Source organism: Chelonia mydas, chromosome 2 (genome assembly GCF_015237465.2).
Source record: "Chelonia mydas isolate rCheMyd1 chromosome 2, rCheMyd1.pri.v2, whole genome shotgun sequence".
In the NCBI taxonomy this organism is placed as follows: Eukaryota; Metazoa; Chordata; order Testudines; family Cheloniidae; genus Chelonia; species Chelonia mydas.
The window spans coordinates 48,897,877-48,922,068 of NC_057850.1; the positions used below are offsets into that span (position 1 = coordinate 48,897,877).

At 39.5% G+C, this 24,192-nt stretch overlaps 1 protein-coding gene across 10 annotated transcripts in view; it reads right to left on the reverse strand.

The window, feature by feature from the left end:
* RALYL (RALY RNA binding protein like) overlaps window positions 1-24,192 on the reverse strand; it is a 577,640-nt gene that overhangs the window by 446,226 nt on the left and 107,222 nt on the right. For 2 of the 10 annotated variants that reach the window (XM_043539409.1, XM_043539411.1), the window contains exon 2: window positions 14,600-14,703. The exons of the other annotated variants lie outside the window; for them this stretch is intronic. The gene's annotated coding sequence lies outside the window, so the exon portion shown is untranslated. The remainder of the gene's footprint in view (window positions 1-14,599; window positions 14,704-24,192) is intronic. 10 annotated transcript variants of the gene reach the window in all.

Genomic DNA, 24,192 nt, shown 5'->3' on the forward strand with positions numbered 1-24,192 from the left:
GTCTACTGCATCACTCATATGCATTGAGATGACTATCACTGAAAATATATCTGAGTGGGAATTAATATAGCTACTGTATGCTTTGGATTTTACAATAACTATTGCTGGAGATTATTTGTAAGAAACAGAAAAATACTGGTTAAGTATTTTTCTTTTTTAACCCAATGAAATTTAAATTTGCCCCCTTACCGGAAAATGTGCATAGCTAGTCTTTTCTCTCCCAAGAAGAATATGTTTTATTGCTTGAGGGGAAGAAAAAAAAACAACTTTTCATAGCTGAGATTTCTTCCACCTTCCTCTTCCATAGCCAGTATGTCAAGAAAAGTTAAGATCAATGGATGTCATAGAAGAACAGAGAAATAAATAACTGGCAGATATTTGTAAGTTGAGTACATATATAATACTAACAATGTCTTGGCAGCACATCACTCACATCCCTATAAATGTGCCCCACAGCAAATGTTTTTTTCTTTTAATTTAAAATTCACTTATAAAAAAATACCCTAGAGAATAAAAAAGAATATTTTACAAAAATAAGTGCTAAAACATACAGTTATGAACTGGGGAAATCTATGTGAACTAATTTAACTACAGTGACAAAACATGAGAAAGTAATTGTGTTTACAGAAGTGATCTCCAACAGGACTGTGAGCTATAGACTACTCACTGAATTCAGTCTTTCCTTCAAAATTGTGTCCAAGGTCCACTTGCACTAAAGGGGCTGCCCATCCCTCCCTGCCTGCCTTCCCCTCTATTTGGCACTGGTAAGGTCACATATGTAGTATTGTGTCCAGTTTTGCCCCCCCCCCCCGCCCACTACAGAAAGGTTGTGGACAAATTGGAGAGTGTCCAGCGTAGGGAACAAAAATGATTAGGGGACTGGGGCACATGATTTATGAGGAGAGGCTGGGGGAGCTGGGCTAATTTACTCTGCAGAAGAAAAGAATGAGTGGGGATTTGATAGCAGCCTTCAACTACCTGAAGGGGGGTTCCAAAGAGGATGGAACGAGGCTGTTCTCAGTGGTAGCAGTTGACAGAACAAGGAGTAATGGTCTCAAGTTGCAGTGGGGGAGGTCTAGGTTGGATATTAGGAAAAACTATTTCACTAGGAGGGTGGTGAAGCACTGGGATGGTTACCTACGGAGGTGGTGGAATCTCCATCCTTAGAGGTTTTTAAGGCCTGGCTTGACAAAGCCCTGGCTGGGATGATTTAGTTGGGGTTGATTCTGCTTTGAGCAGGGGGTTGGACTAGATGACCTCCTGAGGTCTCTTCCAACCCTGATATTCTATGATTCTATAACATGCATTTAAGAGAATTCCTCACAGTTACTGTACCTATACCTGAATTTGAGGGACTGCTCATCATTGCAACTTGATAAGTACATACCTGACCTTTTGAAACTTACAAAAAACAACATTTGTAGTAAGATTGAGTGATTTCTTTTCTTTTTAATTCTGTAAATAGTTATTAGGGAAAATGCCACGGGCTGTGTTCAGGGGTTATTAGTCTTCCCTCTCTTGTTGTCAAGGAGTGAATTGAAATCTCTGCCTGCTTTATATTGGCGGAGGGGGTGGGGGATTAAGAACACACTGCAATCCGTCTCAGGCTGTGCCATTTTAAAAAAACTATGGATTAAAAACAGTGTTAAGCTTTAAGGAGCTATTACTTTGTTCCTTTCCTTCTTTAGAAAAGGTCTCCTAGGTAATTGAAGGCCAAGGAACAAAGAAATTCATCAGTGGAATCAGCACTTTCTGTGAATAGTCTAATACAATGTAGCACTGGCAAGAATAGCCTTTCCCTTTTTAAATTCTTTCCTTCCACACTTCCCTTTTGCAACCACTGCAAGAAAGGCCATTCGTGATGATAATCAATGGGCATGCGTAAGCAGGTCCTATTTTCACCCAACCCACTCTAAACAAGACCCCAGACACTAAGCCCAACTGATGTCACCCCTTCTGGGATCGGCTTTGTTCACACAAAACTCCATTCTCAAAGCTAGCCAGCTCTCTTTGGTTCTGGTCTGTTGACCCAGATAACTTCCCACATGCATAGTCATTCCTCATCAGAGGTTATGGTCGCTGTTTATATTATACACATACACGCCCCTACCAGAAACCTATTTTGCATGCACATACACACACACACACACACAAACACACCCCTACCAGAAACCTTTCATCCACTGGTCCTGTTGAGGGTTCTGGTGACCAGACTAGTCTATTGCAGACTGCCAGTCCTGCCTCCTCAGACCTGACTGCTCAGGCCCCAGCTGGATCCTGGAGGTCCATTTCATTTCCTTTATATTAGGTGGCTTAAGTCAGCTGCAGCAATGAGTCAACAGTGGTTTAGTTCCCCTTTCTTATCCAGCTTCAAAGTTGCTGCTAACTGGGTAGATATGTTAGGAAGTGCTGCCAGCCTATTACAGCTTTCAGAGTAGCAGCCGTGTTAGTCTGTATTCGCAAAAAGAAAAGGAGGACTTGTGGCACCTTAGAGACTAACAAATTTATTCGAGCATAAGCTTTCGTGAGCTACAGCTCACTTCATCCGATGAAGTGAGCTGTAGCTCACGAAACCTTATGCTCAAATAAATTTGTCAGCCTATTACAGCATCCCTACATCAAGGTTCCTTAAAGCTCTAAGTCATATTGATTATAGGGCTAAACTAAGGCAACTCAGGGCCCTTGGCTTACAACAAGGATTTTCCCCACTTGAAGTGGAAGCAGAAGGGTGCTTTCCTCCCCACTCCCACCCACCTGCAGGAATAACAGAAACCTCCCCCCCCCACACACATGCACAACCTCAGGAGCATCAGGGATGGGAGCAGTCCCCCAGCACTTAACCCAATAGCAGATGTGCATCAGTTTGTGGGTAGGCCAGGATCCCCGCACTCTTCTCCTCCCACCACACACAGTCCTCAGTTAGGATGGTGTTGGCAAGGCCACCTAGATCAGAGGTTTTGGAGTTACTCCACCATTGAGAGAGACGCGGGAGTTCCCGCACATCTAAGAACTACTGTTTTATGCTCTCCGCAGACTCCGGGCGACGTCCCTTTATCAGTTACACCTGGCATACATTTTCAAGTTTTCTATGCAACCATTAACAGGAATGAAAGCTGTGATGCTGACATAAATGTCTTGGGCAAAGGCACTATAGGCCAATGCCTTAAGTGAGCACTGTGACATTATCTTGGCTTTGTTAATTCTCTGTGATTCAATTAAATCTAGGTCTCATTCCAAAATACTGAATTTTGTTAAAAAGAGACAGAATTTACTGGTGAACACACAAACAATTTGGAAAATAGTAGTGCAGAACCTCAGACACAGAATATAGCTTAACGACCTTACCTGCTGTTATCACTAAGGATAATGCTTCCTTTGATAAAGCTGAGCAACTGGCAAATAATGCCAAAGTATGTTACATTCATGTTTTAGGATTACCTGAAGATCTGGAAATACAGTCTTCTGATCCATTATTATTTGTTTTTATTAATAGACACAGTACATTAATTCCTCCTTACCGGATTCCTAAGTATTTCAAAATCCAGCTGAAGAACAGGTTGCTGATTGCCATGCCTGTTTTATATGAAGTAGAATTTAATTGTGATTTTTATCCTCATTACTGACAAAGATAAAGTTATGTAGGTAGCATGGAAGAACAAAAGTATTCTGAAGGCAGTGTATGTGCAGGGGGGATTGGAGGGGTGGGGGTCTTATCTTAGCAGACCTGAGGCCAAAGATATTCAATCATACCAGCAAATTTAAACTATTTGTGACTCTTTTGTCAGAGTTTATTTTTCCCACTGGACATTAAAGCTTCAGTTCTTTTCCCAGCAAATTCCATGTTAAAGACAATATATATATTTTTCCCTATGAAAATACTGACTGTGTTTTTTGTAGAAAATGAAGGGGTAATACGAGCCTCAATGCTTCAGATGATGCTTTCAGAACATGAATAGTTTAATGTCTAGAAGAGCAGTAGTGGGAATCCAAAAGCCCATTGAAGTCAATAGAAATGGTCGTATTGACTTCACTGATCTTTGGATTGGGCCCTATGTCACTATTTCTACATGCATTTTATTTTTTGTTTTTGCAATTATTTGAAAATGATTCTACAGCTTGGTTATGAGGAAGAAATATTGTTGATTTTGTGCCAATGCCATGACCACCAAAATGTTTTCTGCAAGCCGAGTGTGGATTTTCTCATAGCAGTCTTTAATATTAACAGCTTTCAAAATGAAAGTGTTGTTTTTTTTTTTTATAAAGTACATCCTCTTCCAGTCTCTCTGCTACCATTTGTTGTTAACTTGTATCAGGCAACCAATGCAACTTCTTCCATTGCAAAAAGTGATCTGTAGACCAGAGGGCAGTATACATTAATAGAGCAATTCCTAAGGAAACAATACACAGCACTATTAAGTCTATGTTCGCCTCTGTTTTACATATTATGCTACAAATGCCTGGATCATTTTTGTCTACTTGCCTCATCTTTGAAATACAGCATCCACACATGACTTAATACAATTAATAGAGTTTTCGTTAAATATAGAATTAAATAGTAATAATAATTTGTGCTTAAAAGATTACTCTGAGCTGAAAATTCTTCATCTAAACTGAAGAAAATGATGAGAGAAATCAAACTTGTCCTAAAGGAATCAAAAGGGAGATGAATACAGGGTAGAAGATGCTGATCGCCAGTTGTCGGAAATGTAAGCAGCAATGAAAACGCTGACCAAAAAAAAAAACAGAATTTGCAGGATTGTATCCATTACAATTTGTTCCACTATGAATGCCCTTGCTGCAAACCACAATTAGAATGGTATATTTTTCTTGTTGTGGCCTGAAAGACACTTGCTACATTGTCATCACATAGTGGCATGGGAGTATAACATCACTGGAACTAAGCTAACTTGAGGTATTGACAAGGTAAGATGCTACATTGATATATATGATGTCAAATTATGTAACAATGAGTGAAAGGATGGATGGAAGTTAAAACAGTAAAGAAGAATGAGCAATTGAAGGAAATGCTCTTCATGCAGTATTATATTGTCGTGGCACAAGTTATTTACTAAGCTACTCTGAAACACCAACTAACATAAAATAATTAATAGCAGCAACAGTATCCTTTCTTTTGTAAAACCTATGTAGCTAATCCACTGGACACAATGCTCATGATCAAGCATTGTGTTAATAGTACCACATCTTCCTGCATCCACATTACAGATTGTTCTCATAGCTTCTCTCTCATGTTATGTCATTAGTCATGGAGTGCAATTTAGTTACGGGTAAATCTAGAAAGTTTTGCACTAATTGTACACAACTGAAAATCATAGAAGAGAGACATCAGTCATACCAGCAATGCTAACCAAGTATTACAGCTGGTTAATACAAAAACCAATTGGAGGAGCAGAACCAGCCCTCTTTCACTGACCAATACTATAATAAACTTTAGCATATTGCTAGAGAAACAAGAGCTGCTCATCTTTCAGAAGAAAAGCATTTAGATAAAGGGCCAAATCTGCCACTGACTTAAGCAGGCACAGATCCACTGAAATCAGTAGAGTAGCACCTATTTATGCCAACAGTAAAATTTTCCCTTGTTACCTAATGAAGAATATGACAAACAAATTACTATAAAAGGAGAAAGCAAAACTGTTTCTGTATCTACATAGACACATCCCAACGCACATGGGATACTTATCTAAACATACACATTTCACTACTTGTAATTTTGATCAGATACGTCCTAATAGCAAGAGCAATGACAGAGATCTCTCTCACACACACACACACACACACACACACACACACACACACACACACACACACACAAAAGAAAGTTTTTGAGAAAGTTACAAGATAAAGAAACAGGAGTTTTGAATTGAATGATTATTTCAGCCTATACTTACAGTACTGGTGATAGTACACACTCTGGCTCAAAAATACCTTAAAAAACCAAATATTTGCACATCAGACTCCTGTGTCTGAGGAAATATAGGATTGTTTCTCAAAGTTTTGTTAAAATTTAGAATCGTCTCCCAAAGTTTTGTCAAAAACAAAAAACACATTTTTTCCCTTTTAGAATCATATGAATAGGTTTTTAATAAAAACACCATGGATGAAAATTATTATTAACATGGCTTTGCACAATGAGATCATCATTATGAAACACCAAAGCCACAGGAAAGCCACTCAGTGCAGTAACACTCTCAAACAAAAGCTTTACAAATAAAAACCAATAAACAGCGCTATTTACAATACATGTTGTTTTTACTGCTGCCATAACATCACTTGATTACATCCAGGCTTTGGGATAGTGGTGAAACTGATGTGGCTTGCCAGTCAGTCATCACTACAAAAGACTTTAGCTTTCCATTCCTTGAGCTCTTCCATCACAATGATGCAATAAATACCAACAATCAGGTTTCTTAACTGTAGGTTAATATTAGTGAATATTAAGGAGCAAAATAAAGGAGGCTGTTATGATTTGATAGATTTTGATTGGAGTTTTTACCATGCCTGCTTGTGCCAATCATGCTAACCAATATTGCCTCACGGTTTCCTTGTACTTCCCAGTCTGTCGGCCTGCAACCACCTGTTGTTTCTCATCTTATACTTAGATTGTAAGCTCCTCAGGGCAGGGACTGTCTTTTTGTTCTGTGTTTGTACAGTGCCTAGCAACAATGGGGTCCTGGTCCATGACTAGGGCTCCTGGGCACAATGGTAATGTAAATTATAATAATGTGGGCTGGGGGAGAACTCTCAGCCCAAATCCTCAAATCCATCAGCCTCCTTTAAGTCACTCCTTAAAAAACTCACCTCAGCCTAGAGCTGGTTGAGAAATAGGAAGAAGACTTTGCACACAATTTCAAAGTTCTTTCCATTTTGTATAGTCCATTTTCCATTATATTTTTACTACAGTGTTTCTTCAAATTTTATTATTTGTTATCATAATAGTCATGTTTTCTTATTGAAAACCAACGTTTTGGTAAATTAAAAATATTTCTATGAGGATTTTGAAAATTTCAGCCAACATTTTTTCTAAACCAAGCATCCTCTTATCTTTGTTACCTTGTGCCCCTGCCCATCTGCCTCTTTGTTTTCTCAGCCAATTATGTCTGATTTTTTAGAGTGTAAACTATTCGGAGCAGGCATTGTCATTTACTCCATAAGTGTATAGGACAATGGGCCCCGTCCCACCCTGGTTAAAGCCTTTAGGTGCTACTGAAATATAGCTGATTAACAACTATAGATAATAAAATAACCAAGCACCAAGGCAGAGCCATATGTTTTAGACTAAACTCATGGAAGTGTTAGGAAGAAACTTCCCTGTAGGGTGCTTATTCCATAATTGCCTTCTGCAGGGTTTCTTGCTCATTCTTTTGAAGGAGCTGGTACTGTTAGAGATGGGATATTGAATGAGCTGGGCCACTGATCGGATCCAGTAAGTCACCTCCTCTATTCCAAATATTCGGAGAACATAGGAGTTGATAAAGTTGATGGAGGACGGCAATGTTTGCTGTTAGCAGGCTATTTTGACTATAGAGCCAACTGTAAATGCTTGTACTTGGATGGAGTTGTGACTCTGCATCTACATCTCCTAAATACTGCTATTAGTCTATCTTCCACACTTTTGAACTTGCCTTGCCTCTCTCTCAATTCACATACACTTGTAGTCAGGACCACAGCATCTCACTCCCCCACATAGAAAACCCCCATGGCAAAGCAATTACAGAGGAGAACAACACTGGAAGAATCCCCCAATGAAATTTCTTCCCTATCTTTCCAGAGGAGGGGCAGGGATTACTGGTCCAAGCCCCTGGTGGCTCCCTCCTCCTATTTCCCACAGCATAGTTCCAAAGGAGCTACATCATTAAAGAATAACTCTAGCTTCTACTGTCCCCAGGATACCTATTCTGGAGAGGGTTCTGCAGAAAAAAGTTCTTCCTTAGGCCATATTACCTTTCCTAGGTAATCTCTGTGGAACTGGTGAAGGATGAGTTGCTTCCCCTGCCTTGACACACCATGAGGTTGCCTAGGCTGCCCAGTGCCTGCCTCGTCCCTCCTCATGGAGTTTCCCTCACATGGTCTGGAAGGGGGGCATTGCAAGCAGGATGTAAATGTGTGCACTGGGAGGAGGGGAAGAGCTGCATGTGTAGAGTCCCCTACATAAGTGGATCTTGGGCTCATACTTGGGCCTTCTGCTTTTAACCAGAGGCAAGGAAAATATTCAAACATCAAGCTATAACAAAGTCTGGTGGTTCATCTGATAAAAATACATCTCTAAGTATTCAACTACAAACAGTGGATAGTATTTTAAGGCCCCCTGCTCCGTCTTTTCAGCAATATACTGATCTTGGTTTCTAAAAGCTAGTGGAAAATAACCTATTGTAGAACAATGCACCACTGAAGCTCTTCTTTTATTTAATGAACCACAGCGTTACAATCTATTTATTGCATCTGAGAAAGCCAATGTGCAGCAAACTTTGTCTATTGCACTGACCTGTCGCTGTGAAAATCTTCCACTTGGAACATAACAAAATAATATTTAAGAACAAAAGAATGGCCATACTGGGTCAGACCAAAGGTCTATCTAGCCCAGTATCCTGTCTTCTGAAAGTGGCCAATGCCAGGTGCCCCAGAGGGAATAAACAGAACAGGTAATCATTAAGTGATCCATCCCCTGTCGCCCATTCCCAGCTTCTGGCAAACAGAGGCTAGGGACACCATCCCTGCCCATCCAGCCATTGATGGACGTATTCTCCATGAATTTATCTAGTTTTTTTTTAACCCTGTTATAGTCTTGGCCTTCACAACACTTTTATGCTTGAGCCGGTCAACATTCTATATGTTAAAAAAACCACTAGGAGGATAAGAAGTACAATACAGTTTGTAACAGCCTATGGCATATTGTTTTAGGATCACAGTAGAGAGCTATTCGGGGCCCAGTTCTGACATCAAACACCAGTTCAAATCAGGAGCAACTGGTTACCAGTAAGTCAGTGGAGTTACCAGTGTAAGCGTGCTCGGAATGCTGCTTGCTATGCACCATCACAAACATTCATGCTATGAAATCTCTAAGTAATTTAAAAAAAACACATTACAGAGTTCAGACTGATGATAGGTTGGGACATGCACAAGGACATAAAGAACTAAATGGAAGTTGTCAAAATTAAGGCTGACACCTAATTCATCCTATTGATATCCACATGACAGGTCTTACGGTCTGCCTCAGCATCCAATATTCTGCAGCTCCCTGATTGAGGATCATAGTAATTGCAAAGCAGAGGCACAACTAAGTCACTTCAAATCATCTATGTGAGAGAAGAGCTCACCTATGTTGCACAAATGACTACATACATGTTCTGTTCTGCAGAAATATCATACAAGGCAATTAGGTTAACTTCATAAGTGAACAGAAACCCAATTGTGATTATAAAGGCCCATAAATTCTGCAACGTCTGACTAAAAGGAATGAGGTAATCTCCAGGCAGAGTTAACTACATTAAGAATTTATAAGCCTCTGATCCACATTTCAGACCAGTGTTTTATGTTATTATAATCAGAATAAATGGGTTCACACTTCCCTTCAGTACAGGGCACTTTTAAATTTATGCATAAATCTTTCCAAAAGAGGACAGCTAACACTTCATTTGTCCACTATATTAGGTTCACAAGAATGTAAGATTGATATAATGCCTAGTTTTTATGCTGATGCAGAAGATGCCTGCAAGAAAGTAGCATAAGATTATGGAAATTCTGTAGCAGAGTTTGTTTTCAACAACTTCTTATAGGAATTCAAGCACCTCTTATCTACCACTTATCTCGAGGGAAAATCCTCACCTCAGAAGAAAATAGCTCTTGAGAAAATTAGTAAAAATAATGGAAATGGTAAGTTCTGTTGTGAACTGACTCATAAAGCCAAAATAGATCTCCCCTTTCCCTCCCCCATATATAATTCTGCATACAAAATTTTACAACAGAACAATGTTAAAGCTGCGTACAACACTGAAGAGTGTGAAAATGGTAATGTTAGTTTTCAGAGTAGCAGCTGTTAGTCTGTATTCGCAAAAAGAAAAGGAGGATTTGTGGCACCTTAGAGACTAACGAATTTATTTGAGCATAAGCTTTCGTGAACTACAGCTCACTATTACCAGCAGGAGAGCGCGGGGGGGCGGGGGGGGGAGGAGACTCCTGAATTGGAATTAATTGCAAACTGGATACAATTAACTTAGACTTGAATAGAGACTGGGAGTGGATGGGTCATTACACAAAGTAAAACTATTTCCCCATGTTTATTCCCCCCATCCAGCCCCCACTGTTCCTCAGACGTTCTTGTCAACTGCTGGAAATGGCCCACCTTGATTATCACTTCAAAAGGTTCCCCCCCCCCACCCCGTTCTCCTGCTGGTAATAGCTCACCTTACCTGATCACTCTGGTTACAGTGTGTATGGTAACACTCATTGTTTCATGTTCTCTGTGTATATAAATCTCCCCACTGTATTTTCCACTGAATGCATCCGATGAAGTGAGCTGTAGCTCACGGAAGCTCATGCTCAAATAAATTTGTTAGTCTCTAAGGTGCCACAAGTACTCATTTGCTTTTTGGTAATGATAATGTTAGCCAAAACACCTTAACCCTGCCCTCTGTGCATTTGAATTCAGCCTTTATTCACATACTATTTTTATAATTCTCCTGGGACTTCTCCTGCATTCTGTGAACAGGTTGGAAAGAGCTCAGTGAGTGAGGCACCTATTCAATATTTATATTTTATCCTCACTGTTCAATGTGAGCGTCATTAGCTGCCTCTTATCCAGTCCTTATGGGAAATAAAGCAGGAGTTTTCTAGAGTCCTACCTCACTAAAATACCCAGATTTAACACAGCTAAACCATGAATTAACTCCACTCTCACTCCACCCTTCCTCTGCAGATCCCGTCCATTCTGCCTCTCGAGCTAGCATGACAGGGGCTGCTGTCTGTAATTGCCCCCATAGAGCTACCTACACTAAGGAGACAGATGGGTCCCTGGGAACCAGGGACCCCAGAAATGAATCTCCTCCTCTAAAAAGGAAAATAGCTGTAAGTCAGGAGGAGGAGACAAGAAAGTTGAGACCTCTGATCCTTAGGTTTTCTGTTTCCTTAGTGTAGATAACTCCATGGAGCAGAGGAAGGGATAAGGAATATATCAGAGATGCTCAGCTGTATCTACCCCGAATTGTTCTTGAGGGGCTGATGGTCATAGTGTCTTATGGCCCATTGGACACCTGTTCAGCCAGCTGCTGTGTCTCCAGGATAGTGGACCATTTGGCCTCCTCCGTGTTTCCTTGATAGAGCTCTGTCAGCTTGTGAGACCCGCACTTAGGGGCATCAAGGAGGTAACCTCCACCCCACCTCTTTCCACCATATATGCATCCAGTCTGGATGGCCGTCAAGAAGCTCAGGACCAACACAGTTCCTCAGGAATGAAGCCCAGAATGGCTCTAGAACTCAGGCTGAGCTTGTGGGTCAGGATTTTGCTCAGTGTAGTTTTATAAAAGTGTATTTACGGTAACACAGTAAAGGGAAGAATGCCTTTAAGTGTTTAGTTATGTAACAGTGAGTTAAATATGAAAGAAATAGGTTTACTAATCTAAGCAATGCTAATCTATGGTAATAAATACACAACAAACAGAGCAGGAAACCGAACTACAAGAGTCCATGTTAGAGCAATGACCAGTCATGGAACAACAGAATGTCACTGGAAATACACTATAAGGAGAAAATACATCTGTGAATAAACAGGGCCATATCCTCAGATGTGGTGGGACCACTTTGTGCATCACCGGTAGCAGAATCTGGATGTGGAGACTTCTCTAACCAAGGGCTGGAGCGGCACAGTACCAGCCCGGTATAAAGGGAGTGCAAAGGTGAACATGATCCCATTTTTGCAATCCCCCCATCTCTTTCCCACAGGACCCATGCTGTTTGGCCCTTACTCAGCCAGAGACATGACCCACTGTGTTTACTTCTTCAAAAATACACTTCTCCACAATCATCAAAATGGTTCAATTAGGTTGAAAGATTTGTTGAAAAGCTGGCCTGGAGAATAGATAGTATGACTGGCACTTTAGTAGTAACTGAGATAGACTGATACATGGGCTAAGGGAAGCTCTCTCAATGGCAGCAGCTAAGCGTGCAAATGCACTAAACCAAACCATACCATTGCAATCGCCATGGCAGCTAAGAGTTTTAATGCACTGGCACTAGATTACCTACCATCACTTCTGTATGCCCAGGAAAGGCGAGAACAAAACTGCAAGGACAAAACTGATTTGTTTCCTTTGCATTTACATGTAGATGTTTACACTACAGACTTAAGTTACTTATACAGTGTGAATACACACAAAATCTTTCTCTATTTGCCCCGGGACATTTTTCTCATTTCTCTTCGAGATTCACTTTCTTTCTGCTGCCTGCTCATAGCCTTCTATAGTGATTCACCAATAACTAGGTGATTTATAATTTAATGAAAAAGCAAAGTTGTCTGAATTTATTATCTTTAAGCATGAAGTCTAGAAGTTGAACATAGCCCAGCAATGGGAAGAGGCTGGCTGAGGAAGTGAATTCTGAGCCTAAGGCTCTCCAATGAGAGAGTACTGTCTGCATCTCTTAAGATGCCTATTCTCAGCCAGTGTAAATTGTTATAGCTCTAATGAAATCAATGAAGCTATGACAAATTTACACCAGCTGCAGAATGGGATATGCCCATTCATGTTTAAATCTAGGAACTGGTCCCATCTGGTCTCAATTTCCCTAACAGATCGCAAGGAAAAAGGCAGTCTCATATATAAATAGGAACTATGCCATTTAAAGTTTTCTAGAGCAAGGCCACTGTTGTTGTGACTCTAAGGCCCATCACATCAATAGACTGAATATTGTACATAAGAAATAAAAGAAAAATAAGAATCACTGCGTATTTTATTTCAGTACATACACCTGATACAGCATATACCATAATCAGAAGCTGCATGTCTCCATCTGTTCACCTGTTATCTTTACTGACAGTGAAACACATTGTATGTGTTTCTAAATATCTATGGTGGTGCATTTATTAAACAAGCGTTGCAAATACTGAACATTTCTTAGAGAAATCTCAAAAGAGTCCTGCTAGCTCAAAATGTAAAGGTCACTCCAGCTGTAAATTCTGACAGTGGAAGTTTCCAGATGGCAGTAGCCAATTTCCAATAAATTTTAATTGGTTTAATTGACTTTCTTGTTTACTAATTGATAGGGTGATGTAGTTCATTTAAATTAACCCCAGTTACTGCCATAATTAAGCAAAGTTAAGCAACCCAAGGAAAATTTTAAAGAAAGGGGGGTGGGAGGAATGTTTCGCATTTGACATGCTAGACCTGCTTGTCTCTGGCACTTTAGGGGGACATTTTAATTTCTGTTCACTCAAAGCAGAAACAAAAGGTATCCTTGTTGACTAGGTTTAGGAGTGGAAAGAAGATGATACATACACACGGTATCATTTCATTACTGTACCGTGTTAGAAGCACCAAGAATGGGGTGTGGGATGGTAAAAAGGATGACAGAGATAGAAAGAAGGGGCTGACCCCAGTTTGCAGGGCTTCCCAGTTCTCTTAAATAGGGAGGATTGGGGGAGGGAGGCTCAGACAGGGCAGTCCCAATACTACATATCCTGAGGTTCTAACGAGGAAGAGAATCCACAGCTTTAAGGGTCAGCCTTTCAGTACCGAGGGCCCAGTACTCTGCTATAGCCATCCTTGGGGAGTACAATAAAGCCACAAAAGAACTATCAGTGGCTGCCCAATCCTGGGGGACAGGCAGCAGTAATGGGGCTGCCAAAGTCCTGACCCTGTGTCTGCTCTAAATTATGCCTCTGTTGTAATGGCCTCCAGAAACGATCATCTGTCAGTTGCTATGCTTCAACCATGTGTCCTCTTCCACTGAGGCCATTCCTGACATGCCCCTACACTAGGGGCTGGGAGAGGGGTGGCACAGAGCCGGCTACATCCTCTGGCTGTTTAAATCAGTCAGCAATAATAGTTAGATCAGTTGCACCACTAAAGGATCCAGGATTGAGCCAAATTTTCCCAATACTGCCAACCCCAAGCTTTCATCAATCACACACTGAGACCCTCAAAATTATAATACTGGTTTAAAAACCATAGGATTTTTCAAAAATGCTGGGGTTTTGAGCCTTTAGGGTGCCCCCTCATCCCATTTTCAAGCTTTACTCTGAAACCAGGAGGGTTTTTTTTTAAACAAATACCAAGGTCCTCAGGAACATGCCTCAAAAAGATGGGCTTTAAGAGAAAAACACTAAATATGGTAAGATTTATGACCAAAAAAAAAAATCACAAAAGTTGGCAATATTATATATTCTGGAAGATCCATGTTATGATTGGCCTCACCTCCCATCTACACAAAACCTCTCAACGTAATCTAACTGAGAACTCTGTATAATGCACCTATCAACATTGTATCTGGGCACTTATTAAATGGGGTTTGATACACTCCCACACCAGCATGCTGCTTCCAACTGGAGCATTTAATTGACATGTTGGCAAGAAACACACACACTACTTACAAAAACCAACTGGCGAGGCACCTTCCAGAAGCACCAGACTTGGATATGGCCACACTCTGCTCACCAGGGCTGTGCTCTTTTAACCTTCCATCAGAGTTTCAAACCTTAAAGAGAAAGAGCACTGAAAAAAATATAGCCTTGGCATCCCATCGAGTTTTGTGTAAACTAGAGACTTTACGCCCCACAAAAAGGGCTATGCTTACATTACCGTATACATTATAATTTCTACAGTGCTACAAGTTTGACTGCAGAAATGCTAATAAGCGAATTCATTCAAGATTCTGCCTGGTACTGAACATCTCCAGGGTGGGAGGGGGGAAGGAAGAGGGAGGGTTGTGACTTTGTGTTTCCTCAACCCTCTTCACATGACTGGTCTCCAGCATAACTGTAACCAGACTAGAGGTCTCAGGAACTGTTTTTTAGTGTCCTGTAAAATGGGAGATACAGCCTATGTCAAGGCCCAGTTTAAAATACTTACCTTGTTTATAGGTAACAGTTTTTCAAATATAGACTTTTACTCTTTATACAGTTCTGTTTTCTTATTTTCAACTAATGTCCCTGTAGCAAAAAATCATAGCTAATATTTAATGTCCTAACTGCCAAGCTATAAGGCAGGGAAAGGACTTTTGGAGTGCATTAATTCCCTGTTGAGGGAGAAATGATTGGATACAGCCTAAGGATATCCTTCCTCAGTCTCTCTGTATTTACAACAATGCACAGATTTCCTATCTTTTGAACAAACATTGACAAGACAGCAAAAACAGCAATGAAAAATACACAGCAAAGACTAACACTTTTAGAGCAACAGTCAGACAGCTGTCTGAAACACACACTTGTCCCCATCTCTTGCACATAACCCGTGTGCCTCAACTGCACTCCAAACACATTGCAGTTCTTTTTGCTGTTGCTCAAAGGAGTATGTCTCCCTCAAAAACACCTGCGACATGGAATTGCTATGTCTGTACATCTGGTTAACATATACTATAGCCAGTTTAATCATATTATTTTGAAAAGAACTTTTGCATCAAAAAATGAGCCAGTGCGGTAACTTGTTTAATACTCCACTATACCATAGACTGCAATGAGACACACATTTCAGCCTCAATCATTCAGTGATGATAATACTTTAGTACATCTTTTTTCAATGCATTATTTTCTCAATTTCTTCACTTTTGTTATATAACAGTATCATGGGAGAACCTATTATTTAAGGAACATGCTACAACATAATGCTATCTTGCTTGTCTTGCAGAAAAGTGTCCATCATATGATTGATCTGTGACCAAGAATAATATTGTTGGTACTAGTACAAGAAACTAGTACACCTGATGTGTCACCAAGCAAAACGATTTATTGTAGCTTCTGAACGGTTTTACTATTTGATCCAAAGTTATGTAAGTGGAAAACATGTCTCAGCATTCAAGTAGATTTTTATCCAATGTCTTCTATTTAGACTTAGATGCAAGAGTGAAGAAAGAATTCCATCTGGTTCTACCATGATAGATGCTCAAGTCATATCATTCATTGACAGGATCACCTTTAACATTTCATTTACCTGAATTCCACTAACCGTTTGTATGGAGGAACATCAAAGGACAAAATTGTCAAAGATGACTTAGGATATTGAGTGCCTCAATTTTTGGGTGCCCAACTTGAGATACCTTAACAGGGCCTAAAATGTGCTCAGCACTTTTTCAAATTAAGACTCTTTTAAAGTATTTAATGTTGGGCACTCTTAAAATTGAGCCACCCAGAATCTTGAAAGTCATGGTCAGTTTTGTGTGTAAATGTAACTGCTATCCCACTGCTTTCTAACCGCCAACAACTATGTTTTATGCCTGCCATGTTTGTTCCCCTAGAGACTATGTTTAATTTACTCTTTACACTTGTAATCCCGCCCCCTCCTTGTATGTTGTCTTCTCACTCTGTTCCTCTATTCTGTCATCTTATTCTGAAGTCTCACACCCCCAGGAGCAGTATTTCCATTTTATTATTATGTATTTGTTAAGAAATGGCATTGTACATGACATGAAGACAAACACAGACCCAAATAAGTCACCACCTGTCTGACCCACAGATTGCCTGAATGCAAGTGTCTCAAAAAGTCTTGATGATGCCTACAGCGGTAGCTCTCCTTTTCTCACTTCTCCCCAGACTCCTCTGTTCTTCATCATTTTGATACTATCTGCTCCTGCTCCTTCCTCATCCTTCAGCTCCCCTCCGTGTTCAATTCCCTTTCACAATCATTTTTTTAAACCTCCTGAACTCTCACACCTCAAACCTTTCCCCGGTCTGCTCTGCTCCTTTTCTCTCCTTATCCTTTTCTACCACTTCTTTCTTTCCTCAGCTCAACCCTTGTTTTCTTATTCTCAATACCTCTCTTTGGCAACTAGGATTGCCACAATTCCTTCCAATTCCCTGTCACCCCTTCTTGTCTTTCCAAGCCCTTCCCTTGCTAAGGATAGAAGTGGGAACACAAATCATTGTTTTTACATTCATCCTTGCCCTCCCTACCCAACAAAGTTTTGCAATACCTCTATCATTCCTCAGCCATCCAGCACCCTATCCATATACATCTCCCATCCTCCTATTATGTTCTGTTATGCTCCCCTTTATTTTAGCCACTAGTGATTGATTTTCTATGCTAAAACCTCTCCTCTTTGGAGTTCCTTAAGGTTAATTCCTTCACCCTCTATTCTTTTCTACTGACTTCTTACTTGACATCTTGGGTGAAATCCTGGCCTAAGTGAAGTCAATGGCAAAACTCCCATTAATTTCAATGGGGCCAGGATTTCATCCCTTGAGCCAAGACCTTGCTTATGCCAGTATGAATTTGGTCCTTTAACTTGAACCTCAGCTACCTATGGTCTTGAACATCATCATTTTAGGACGATGATGCAAATACAATCCATGACATTATACCTGGTACCAAAATGTTCCTCCTATGAGAAGGCTGTGAGATAACATTCATGAACACAAATATCCAGTTTCCACCTTATTCTTCATCATTTACTCTCATTTACTTCCTTAAACTAGAATGATAATACTAATAATGATTAAGTCAATACTAATTTTATTGATACAGAACCCACCAGGGACATAAGTGCTTGACAAGACACAGGCTCTGTTCCTGCTCCCATTAATTTTAATGGAAGCAGGACAGACTATTAAAAGTAAAATTCTGTTCAGATCTCCAAGACAGATAATCTTCAGTTTCCTGCACAATTCAGTTGAAGAATTTACTCTAATGTATTAAACCTGAGTGTCCCTGTAAATGGCTTGCTGAATTGTTTTCATAGAGGAGCTCAAGGTTATTAGCTATCAGTTCAAAGGAAACCCCTGCATCAATCACAAAGCAGGAACACAGACAACTTCTTTACTTGGGGAGCGGGAGCAGAGTTAAAAAATAAAACAGCTATTCAATATCATTTCAAGGAGTAGTTTTGTACCATAATTAAATTTGTCCACTCTTTATAAAGTGAGATAAATGAGCTTCTGTTCCAAACTCAGTATTTCCTTTAGTTATTAATGCAATCTCTATTTTAGGGGAGTGGAGCATACAGCCTTCACCCCCCCAAAAAACCAGTTTTCTATACCCACACAAGATTTCACTGAATCTTCTTGAAAGAGGAGCTACAAAGTAGCCCTATAACTATATTTATACTTTTTCAGACACTTATTTCATAAGTAAATTTACATCTATCTTGTTGCGTGCTGAGTGAAATCTTGTTGTGGGCCAAGTTAAAACCACAGTGAGGTTGATGGGCGTGAAGGCACCTTTTCCATTAACATAACTTTAAGGATAAATTAATCACCACCCAATTTAAGACAAAAGGATCATGCAAACCCAACCAGGAGTTTTAGACCTGGTTGGGCAGAGGGACGTTTACTGAGTATCATTACGTGCGTGGGTAGCATAGAGACAGACTCAGAGGCAGGCAGAAAAGCCAAGCCGCAGCCTGTAAGCCCAGTGTGACCCCGAAGGAGCCTGGGTCACAAGACTGCATCAGAGAACATACCAAATCATCATCAATTTCTACTCCTAACTGGAACATCCCAAGCGCCCCAAACTTTGACTAGTTGCTCAGGTCAAAAAGGGATAATGGCATTTTTCAAGCACAGTTACATTAATTCTTATTATTATGTATATTGCAGTAGCACCTAGAGGCTTTAATCAGGTTGGGACAGCATTGTGTTAGATAGTGCACAAACATATAGTAAATACCATTCCCTGCCTCCAAAAGCTGATAGTCTAAAAAAAGAAGACTTGGACATAACAGGTGAATGAAGCAAACAAGTGGGTGAAGAGGGAAGGGGGTAGAGAAGAATGCTGGTGTAAACAAAACTAGAAAACTTCAGTCTGGACTGACTAACTGTGTGCACAATTCACATCATTCTTCAATCATCTTCCATAAAGTATGCTATGGCTGATCTTTTAGGACCTAATCTGAAGCACATCAAAGTCTATGGGAGACTTTCAATTTACTTCAATGGACTTTGGATCAGGCCTTTAATCATTTCTCATTAATGCAAAGTAATTATGCACAAGGAATAAAATGGTTCTTCTCTGGGTAGTCAAAGCACTAGGACTGCAATTAAAGTTTGGAATTTCTCTTTACAGCTGTAGGATGTGGATGTTCCAAATGTAATGAATACACAATGTGTTATACATGCAAGTGCATATGTGAATATAAACCTATCACAAAATTTAAAATGTTTGTTAGCATAGGGCATGTATTGCTACGTAAATAGAAATTGGAGCATATGGTTAATTAAAAAAATGTGCTTCAAAAATGATAAGCATGCGTATGTCTTTGCTTTATCCATACACTCCTAGAAGTGTTCCGCTCCTACTAGAAAAGCCATAGCTTTACACTGACAACACCAGCCTCATACAATGTTGACTACCTGCCTCTGAATTCTAGCGTTCTGTTATGGCACACTGAAGTTTTTCAAGTATTTCTGGTTTTGAACATTGTTTTCAACATGAAGAAAAGGAGTACTTGTGGCACCTTAGAGACTAACCAATTTATTTGAGCAGAAGCTTTCGTGAGCTACAGCTCACTTCATCGGATGAAGTGAGCTGTAGCTCACGAAAGCTTCTGCTCAAATAAATTGGTTAGTCTCTAAGGTGCCACAAGTACTCCTTTTCTTTTTGCGAATACAGACTAACACGGCTGCTACTCTGAAACCTGTTTTCAACATGGAGACCAACCCTGACACATGAATATGCTTCTGAATATTCCTTCCAGCGTTCCTTCTAGATGTTTTTCATCTTTGTCCCCAGTAAGACTTACATAAATTGGCAGAAACAGGAGGGTGCCTGGTAACTTGGGGAAACAGAGTATTTTCCTGTCCTGTCTGAAATTTACAACCAGCCAAACTGCTAAGCTTTAACATATTTTATTCTGCTATGTGGAAAAAGACATTTTTCTTTTAAAAGTTGGGGTGATGGAGGTGCTGGTATAACCTAAGGAACAAAATACACTGAACCACACCTCCTCTTTAATTACTTTCATTATTTAAACTCTATGAGGTCAGGATCATGACATTTTGAAGTTTTACTATGGAAAAAGAAGAAAAATAAATGGCATCAGCATATATTTTTGCAGTTAAGAGACAATACTCCAAAAGCTCCAAGGCCAGCATCTTTACCCACTGAAAGGCAAGGCAAAGGTTTATCTGTCATTGCAAGATTTTTGTCTAACACACACTACAGTATTATTCCTGGAGGACCTTAGTAAAAAATCTGTTCTCTCACAAACAACAATTGCTGGCATGGATCGAAAATTAGGCCAGCTAGTCTCACAAATGAATAATCTGGAGGCATAAGAGGTAGTGGTGAATAGAGTGTGATGGAGATGGGGATAAAATTAGAAGCCTATAACAGCAAACGATAATCACGTATCATATTCCTCAGACAATTCTGAAGAAAAGAGAACTCTATAATTAAAGACACAGTCTAAAACATAAACCACATTCTCTCATGCTCACAGTATTATAATCGTGGCTCTGCCAACCAGTAAAGAAGGCAGGGACCCTGTCTTTTAAGCTAATGAGTGGTGAAAATATTGCAATTAGAAAGTAGATAGTTTTCCTGTGTCTAAGAAATGTGTGTCTAGACCTGCACTTTATGCTTGCCACAAAAACAGGTCTCTTGGATAGCCGTTCAGTGCACTAGCAGTAGACCATTTGGTAGGAAAACCCTGAGGAGAATCTACTTTTCCATAGAGAAAACAAGCAGGAATTAATTCAAGAAACTGGAGGCAAAAACAACGTAGTGATTTTTCATTTTTAAAGAAGTGATATAAAAATGGTAAATGGGAAAATAAAGGAACTGTATTTCAGTTCTAGCTACCCTCTCAACATATGACCCCATTTGAAAAATATCCAATCTAGCCTAAAACTGAACTGGTGTCCAAAAATTGTCCGTGGAAAAATATATGAAAAATATCCTGGTGTAATATTTTTGGGGGAGTACATCAGCAGAATGATGGCTGGATTGGAGCAAGCAACCTACATATTAGGATATGGCAGATTCTGATTCCGACCTTCCTATAGCTCTTTAAGGATGAGTAGTTCCATATTTATCATACTTACTGATTTTATTAAAGTTACTGAGTCTTTCTTGTTTTGTTTATTTATTTATTGTATAATCATTGCATCTTCTTGGACCCGTAAATTTCAGATTTAGTACGTTTAGAATGGGAATGCCATTTGCTGATTTCTTTGATGAGATTTCCAGATGAAGAGGTTCCTTGATAAAATATAAACATCTCAAATTATTATTTCTGTCAAACTCTAGGATTCGTGTTTCACTTCTGCACATCAAGAGGACAGAACATATAATACGAGGGTATTGTTTGGCTTACAGTTTTTATTATTATTTTTCTCTATGTATGGCTCTGAAATTTGATCTGATTCGCTCTTTAAACTTAAAGAAACACAGGAGGAGATAAGATAAAAGGGTGATTTAACATTGAATGAGGGACTTTAAGTAACATCTCTGGGAATTATATTAGGTGTTCATGTGGAGTTTGGTTCTGCAAGATGCCAAATACTTACAGCTACAGAAACCCTGGCAGGATTGGGTTCACACAGTCTCTTTCAAGAACTGATACCATTTCCCAACTAAACAGTTCACAGTTTCTATGATGTTCACTAAGCATATTAAGAAAGGTAATCTTCTATGTACTTTGAAATACCACATCTTTCAATACACATAAATGGCTTCAAATGTCACTGATTTATGTTTGTAAAAAAGCTAGACAATTACAGAAACTGAACACAATTATAAACAATGCATGTAGGGAAATAGAACCCTTGTCCTATGCATACAGCAAAATACCCCTAACAAGAGATAAATTTTAAAGAAAGACCCACTTACTGATAAAGCCCTTAATTAAATATGAATGTATGCAATGTTATGACTGTATGCAAGGAACCAGAAGAAATCTTCTCTGTATACATAAAATTAAGTTAACATACTTTTGATCCTTTTAACAATAAATTTTAGATTTATTTATTAAGGATTGGCTGACAGCATGATATTTGGGTAAGATCTGAGATTCATAGACCTGGGGATAACTGTCCTGTCTTTTGGGATTGGTGAACCTCACATATGGTGAATCAGGTTTTCAGTAACCCCTCACTATAGTAGACTTTGTTGTCTAGATGGAAGCCAAGGGCCCATAGGAGAGAGTGTTTGGCTTCTTGTTAACCAGTGTGGTAGTACAGAAGCTCTTTGTTACTGGCTTGGTAAATATAATTATAGAATAAACCAGCAGTTTGGGGGATTATCTTACCTATTACTTGCAGTCTGCCCTGAGTGTGGCATTCTTAGTGTGGCCCATCCAGGTACCTGGTCACAAGCCCTATCAGTTAGTTTTAATCAATGTAGTCAGTCTTCTTTTAATTCATATAGTTTGTAATACACTCTTTGAAAATATTTCTCTATTACTAATTTTGACCTTTCCTTAGAATATTAATTGTTTCTTTGTTTTGCTAGTTGAAGTGAAATCAGTGGGTTTATCATCACTTCCTTGTTTGTGCAGAAGTTAAATGTGATAGTACAGCACAGTTGCAAAATTAACAAGAGTGATGAAGCGAAAGACAAAACACTTAACCACTGTGGGCCATACACCAATGTTATAAAATAAAACTATTCCTGAATTATGTAGTGTTGACAACTCTCGTAATTTTATTGGGACTTTCATGACATTTGGTGTTCTTCTTAAAACCCCAGCTCTTATGGTCAGCAAATTGAAGGATAATCTGGTTTTTTTTTAAGGTAAGTTTCTAGCCATTGTGGATGCAGAGAAAACTTGAAACCATGGGTGCACCCTAAAGACTCAGAAACCAGACCTCCTGTCTCTGCTACTTCTGAACACATCCGTGCCTGGGAATTGTCTGCACTACTTATTCATCTGGTGTTGTACTTTGTCTGTAATTGTGTAACAAAGTGACTGACTGTCCATCCCCTAAATATCTGTCTGATGGGACCTTTCCTCTGGGTGGACATGAGCTCTGTTCAACCAGTCTGCTTTGGACATGAAGTGCTCTCAGCGACCTGCTGGGATTTTATTCAGACCAAACACAACAGAACAGATGCGTCTTTCGGAAAGGACAGGATTCTTTTGGTGGCCTCCCTCCCACAGTTCACATGCTACTTCCGGTGGGTTGTTGGCTTTGATTTGGGCATGGAGATGTAGGCAAGACTTCTGTAGGGGTAAGACTGTTAGGTGGGTTAGATTAGATGCCTTCTCTTTGACTGAGACTGGAGACTGCATGCACCCATTCTCCACATGAGTTGCAGGCACTCCTAAGGAAAGCACAATTTTTAGATTATTTAAAACATGTTCATAAACCTGTGTTATACAGGTTTCATAAGAGGGTGAATCACAGTTATTCACGAGGGGCCAGATTGTGCTTTGTTCTCACACTGGTGTACGAGCAAGGAACTTCCTTAGCTCTCAAGGGATTTGGATTTTCCCCTGCATGGCCACTTCATAACTGCTCACCTCCACCCAAACAGCAGAACTCTTCAGCTGCACAGTGGCCCTTCCACAGCCACAGAAACCTAAGATGACAATTCAGCAAAGCTCATAAGTATGTGTTTAACTTTAAACAGCTGAATAATCCCACTGAAATCAAGGGGACTAAACAAAGGCTTAAAGTCATGAATGTGCTTACATTCCTTGCTAAATTGTTTCCTTTATGAATTTCACCCTAAATTATTAAAATAATTAGCACAATTAGATGTTAATGTATTCCATTTAATAGTTTAGATAAAGAAAAGAATTCACTAAGCCATCAGTAAAACAATTGAACAGTACTTTTTTTTTAGTCTGACACTGTCTCAGAAGCATGATGGTTCAGTAATATATTTAGTTTATCAATTCCAATTAAGTTATTATCAGAAAGAAAGAAAGAAAGAAAGAAAAATTTGAACCTACAGATCTGTCTACATAAGCTCCAGGGAAACCAGTTCAAGTCCATCATAATTGTTTTAATAGGTTCAATTTCAGAATGCCTATTTATAACAAGCCTAACAGTTTTCCTTTGTACAGTCTCTAACTTATTAATTAGCATCA